Raw genomic sequence first — 4739 nt, 5'->3', positions numbered from 1 at the left:
GACAATAAAGAGAATAAATAGTAACTGTCATAATATTTAGAGATTGATTATCTGGTACTCTAAAGGTATTTGCTAATGAATCATTTTAGAAAAGTTTTGAAATCACTTTTATGAGAAATATAAAAAACCATTTAAAAAAAGTTTTTTTTTTCTCTTCTCAATTTTTTTTTATTAAAAATATCTCTTAAACAAATATCCATAGAGCATTATTCTAGTTTTTCTCACTATTAATCGAAATTTGGAAGGATTATACTTCAAGAATCTGAATTTTGCACAGACAGATAAGGAGTGAGAGAGAGAGAGAGAGAGAGAGATTACATCATTACAATCTTTAAAAAAAAATCCTACTTTTAGAATCTCCATTTTGCATCAAATCAAAGAAGAGGCCACAGTCAAAAGTGCTTCACAAACATGGACGCACAGTCGCACTGCCATCCTTTTTTATTTTTCATTTTTTTTATTTGTTATTTTAAGTTAGATCGACAAAACTTGTATCTTCTGATCCCATCACAATGCAAAAAGGGCTTCACAATGCAAAATTCCGTGCATCAATATTGGTGGTGGAAAAAATTGAGTAATTTGGCACCACAAAAAGCTATTTTATTTATTTTACTATCTCACTTTACAAAACGCCCAATATCAGTAGTTTTATTTTAGCATTCAACACAATAAAATAATATAAACAAAAAATCAGAGCTACAGTGGAGGATGAGAAAAGAGAGGAGACATGCAATGGGAAAATAAGAAAGGAAGAGAAAAAAAATCATTTAATAATCTGAGGTACATTGGAGGACCTAAAATAATATTGTTTTTTTTGTTAACATTTGAGCTATGTACAATGCACACACAAAGATGGCTGTGCACTATAGCTTAACAACAAAATTTTTTGGCTTTTCCTCCATTGATTTAGGAGCATTTTGTTATATTTGGTTGGTAAATTTAGCATTTTAGCAATTTGCCTCCTCCAATACGAATGCTTTTGCACATTTCCAAACTCATTATCTTAATAGGATTAATTACTTGACCGACCTTTGACACCATCTTCGGTAATTATATGATCCACGTACGAAATAAATAAAGGGGAAGATCCATGCCTCCTCTCTCTCTCTCTCTTTATATATATGTATATAAGGTGGGTTCATTTTTTTTTTTTAATTTTTAATTATAGATTTTTAACTTATGACGTCCGCTTCTTATAATTATGTTATTTACCATTAGATCAAGATACTAATTAATTTTTGGTATAGGCAAACCCCGGATTTCTTATTCAACGGTCTTCTCTTCAATCTTCGGACCTGAGCTAGGCACTAGCTACAAGGCGACCGACTGATACTCAAAGATTTTACTAGTTGAAATGGATTCAAGTTACACTTAGTGTAACTTTACAAAAGTTACGCTTATAATAGTTGAGGAATGTGAGTGAAAGTTTGTATCCAAATTGCAATTTTGGACCCATTTGATCCACTAGATTTTTTAAAATTTTTTTTTTTTTGGTAGAGAAAATATCTTTCAATGGACTAAAATACTGCACAATGCATATGGATCATTATTGAAATAGAGAAAGAGAGAAAGATAGAGGCAGAAAGCTCTCTGCCCCTCTCTTCTCTGTTTTGGATTGTACAAAGGAACTGAGATAGTGAGAGGATAGAACTCTCAGCCTACTTGTTGCTCAAATGAGAGAGAGTGAGACAAAAATACCTGATATGGGGCTAAGGCACAAATTTGCCGCAACTTATGTGTTGTACTAGAGGTTTGCTCAGTAAGTCAGTATTAATAACAAAAACCCTTTAGTCCCACAAGAACTGAAAAAAACAAGCAAGAAAACACAACAAACACACAAATTTTCCAATTCCCAATTATTTCTAAGCTCTTTGAAGATAGACAACTTAAAAAATCAAAGAGTAAATTTCAAGACAAAATATACAGAGTAAAGTAAAAATAAGCAAGGATTAGTTACCAGTACTTTGATGGAATTGCAGAGAGTTTAGGAGTCCATAGGCCAAATTCATGGTAGAACATAGAGCTCAGTATGTGCTTTTTTATTTTTGGGTTAATAAAGATCCCATTATGATAGGGCCGTATACTACAACTACTACTACTACTATTTCTACTACTACTATTTCAGGGGCTTCCTCCGTTTGGATTAATTTTTTTTTTCCAAAATACCCCTATAGCCTACGTTTAAGTAGGGGCAAAATTTGGTAAGAATGTTTCTTTGACTCCCACGTAAAACACTATCTATAAAACAAAAACTACTTTTGATTAACTAACTTCCTTCATGTCTTCAACTTCCCACTACAAAACAAAAACTCCTCTCACGAATTACATACAATCCCACTACAACATACAAACTTCCCACTAAACTACTATGAAAATTCAATCTTTCTGGCTCCTGGGTAGTTACAAATTTTGCACCTTTCATATTCCTTCCCACTCAAAAAATACACTTCATTCTTATTTATTTATTTTTTCTATATGCTTTTCTCTCTCTTCCTCTCTTATAATTTATTTTCCTGCACAACTTTGATACAATTTCTTCATAAAAGTTTTCCTCTATTTGCCAAAAATACTCATAAGACTCTCCAAGGGGATTTGACGAATGTCTCTTCAAGCTACAAAATTGGAACATTGTAAGTTGCATGTTTCACTTTTCTTTTTGGTGAAAAACATGAAAAATAAATATTAAATAAAGGTTTTTTTTTTCTTCTTCTGTTCTAATTTTTTCGACTCATTTGTAGAACCAAGTGCAGGAATGGTGGACACAACAAGCACAGCTATGGCCATGCCAACTAAGTTTATCAAGATCTGAATTTTTTTCTAATCGTTGGTATTTTTTTTTTTGTTAATTTGAATTCTATTATTTAATTCTTAAATTTGAGTCCCAATTGATTCAAATAACTTTATGTTTAGGATCACTGTCTCCTCAGAATATCAAAGACCACCACTCTTGTAAGAGTTTCTCCTCTATTTGTCTCTCTCTGATTTCTTCTTCTTCTTTTTTAATTGAATTTGATCGGTTTGGTTTAGATTTTTATTTTAGAATTTTCAATGATATATATGGGCTGCACAGCCACAAGGCAGAATGCAACAGCCATGTTATTCAAATAATTCCAACAGTTTATCCCTATCAAGTAGCAGTAGTTGGATTTGAAATACACTCATTCTATTTTGTAGAAGAGATTAGGTGATTACGTTGGTTGTCATTACTCATTATTAGGATGTTTTTTGTCTTCTCAATTTAAAGTATAATAATAAGCCTTATCAATTCAATATGACATTTGTTATATTTAATAGATTACGAAAATTACAAAAAAGATTGGTTACTGTAAGGACTCAAAGATCAAACAGTCCAAGCCCCCTTAGAATAGTGATGTTGGTACAGTTCAACTAGGCCTAAGTCAATATATATTTGTAAGAGAGTGGATTAAACAAAAAGGAGGGGTTAGCCCAAAGATACAAACAGGGAAAAAAGACTAAGGATCACAGATTGAGTAGATAAATGGCTTATTACAAGTTTGCTTGAGGAGGCCAATGATACTCAGAGTAATACACTGTTCATGCTCTTCTGTCAATGTTCTTATTCCAATGCCTATCTTTTTTCTCCCTCCCTCTTATCTTGAAGTTACCTTTTCTTATATACTTCTTAGCATTTCAAATCAGAATTCTAAATTAGAGTTCCAATTTTGCGTTATGTACTGTCCTAAATTATATATTCATAAAGAGTTTTATTTCTTAATTTTAGAATCAAATATGGGATCATATCATAAATATTCATCAAAGTGAGTTATTAAGTACAAAAACCAAAGAGTTTAGAATAAATGAATCTTAAAAATTAAAATTAAAAAAAAAAGAAAAAAAAAGTGCTTCACAATATATATATATATATATATATATATTTTAAAAAAACATGGACAATTTACATTTTATACGGTTATACCCAATAATATCTTTACAAAAAAATTTTAAAGAGTTAATAAAATATAAAAATGGCTATCAATAGTATTTAAATTATATATATAGGAATTATATTATGCATCTTATTGTATATTTTTAAGTGTATCCATACATATGCATGGGGTTACAAACTAATTTAGTGTAAAAATTGGATTTTAATTAGAATTTAATTTTGTTCCATATGTCCCATCTAATCTAAAATTTTTAAATTTTTGTGTCAAGTAAGTTAATTCAATATAGAAAATGATGATTCCAATATAAATAAATCTAGGTAATATATATATATATATATATATATATATATATTTAAAACCAAAGCTTAGAGAAAATTTTATTATAGTCAAAATTAGATTTTGCCTATATTAGTTTTTCATACAAATTAAATTATTTAGATTTTTGCTGTTATTATTTTTTTTGAACTAATGAGTATATTTTTTATACTGTTTCTATTTACATATTTTGTATATAAAGATATTGAATGTAATAAATTGTAATTAAGTTAAACGATTCCATGCACCTATTCTCATTCAATTTAGGAGATACCATTGAACCAATTTTTTTAATTTTTAATTTTGTGTTATATTTAGTTGAATTTCATGGACAGTAATAATAAATTGATATTGTATATGTAGTATTCAATAATGATTTTCAAAATTATATATATAATAACAATGTAATAAGAAATTTGACGTAACCAATATCATTAAAATTATAAGGAAAAATCATTTTAGTACCTCCGAATATCTTAGTCAAACTACTGTCTTATATATTTAATAACCTAAACT

The sequence above is a fragment of the Quercus lobata genome, chromosome 11 (genome assembly GCF_001633185.2).
Source record: "Quercus lobata isolate SW786 chromosome 11, ValleyOak3.0 Primary Assembly, whole genome shotgun sequence".
Lineage (NCBI taxonomy): Eukaryota > Viridiplantae > Streptophyta > Magnoliopsida > Fagales > Fagaceae > Quercus > Quercus lobata.
This window is presented reverse-complemented; position numbering follows the sequence as displayed.